Below are 975 nucleotides of genomic sequence, written 5' to 3' on the forward strand. Positions count from 1 at the left end.
AAATAAACTTCAGATTCACGAAATGGAGGTACCAGCACAATGTTTTCGCTCACATCAAAAGAACCTGGCTTTTCAGGAGAGCCAGTTGTTCCACCAACAGCAGATGAAAATACAGAACTGGACTGAATATTGGCAGTTTGAGCCTGTAACTCCAGCTGGCGCAGCTTGACTTCCCTTTCAATCTGCAACTCCAGCTCCAACTTTTTTATGTCTCGGCTTCCAAAACGGAGTCCTACAGAGTTCAAACTCTGCCTGACGAGCTTAGGCTTTATCTTGAGCCTCCATTTGCAATCTTGCCAAATGTACCTTAATTAATGCTTCCTGTTTTGAAGAAGAAGGAGCTGAATTCACCACAGAAGGCGAGGCATCAAATCTGAAGTTCCCAACCTTTAGATGATCCTCAGCAGCAGGCTTCTGCTCTTCCTCAAGAACAGCAGGCGTCAATCTCTCATTAGGAGTCCTGTTAAGAGGCCGGACTTTCAAACAAGGTGAATCAGAAACAGAAAGCAATCCTTCTTCCACCAATTTGTTTGAAACAACAAACTTTATCTATTTTTTCACCATTTGTTTTGTTACATTCAACTCAAAATGTACTGCTATAGAAAACAAATCTTGTTTTCTACACACATTTTACTCCTCCCAAGAAGGATTTTTCAAGAACGCACTTAGATTGAAATTATGTGCTGCCATATTTCTTCACACTTATCTTGGACGAGCCCCCAATTTATGTTGCGTCCCCTGGCTGAGTCTAGGGGGCGTAAGGGACCAAAATAAATGTAGACAGTGAACAAAGGAGTCAAAGGGGCATTTAAAGGTTTTATTCTGCCATTTCTTGTGAATAAATTATGGTAAAAGCTTCAGAGAGAGTCCAGGCCAAAACAACAAACAAAACAACCCTAAAAAAAAAAAGAAAATTAAAAACAATCCACTGGACTTTGTTGCAAGTTTCAAGTTCAAACTTGGAAACAAAGTCCA

Source organism: Cyprinodon variegatus, unplaced genomic scaffold, assembly GCF_000732505.1.
Source record: "Cyprinodon variegatus isolate N-32 unplaced genomic scaffold, C_variegatus-1.0 Scaffold523, whole genome shotgun sequence".
NCBI classification, from domain to species: Eukaryota; Metazoa; Chordata; class Actinopteri; order Cyprinodontiformes; family Cyprinodontidae; genus Cyprinodon; species Cyprinodon variegatus.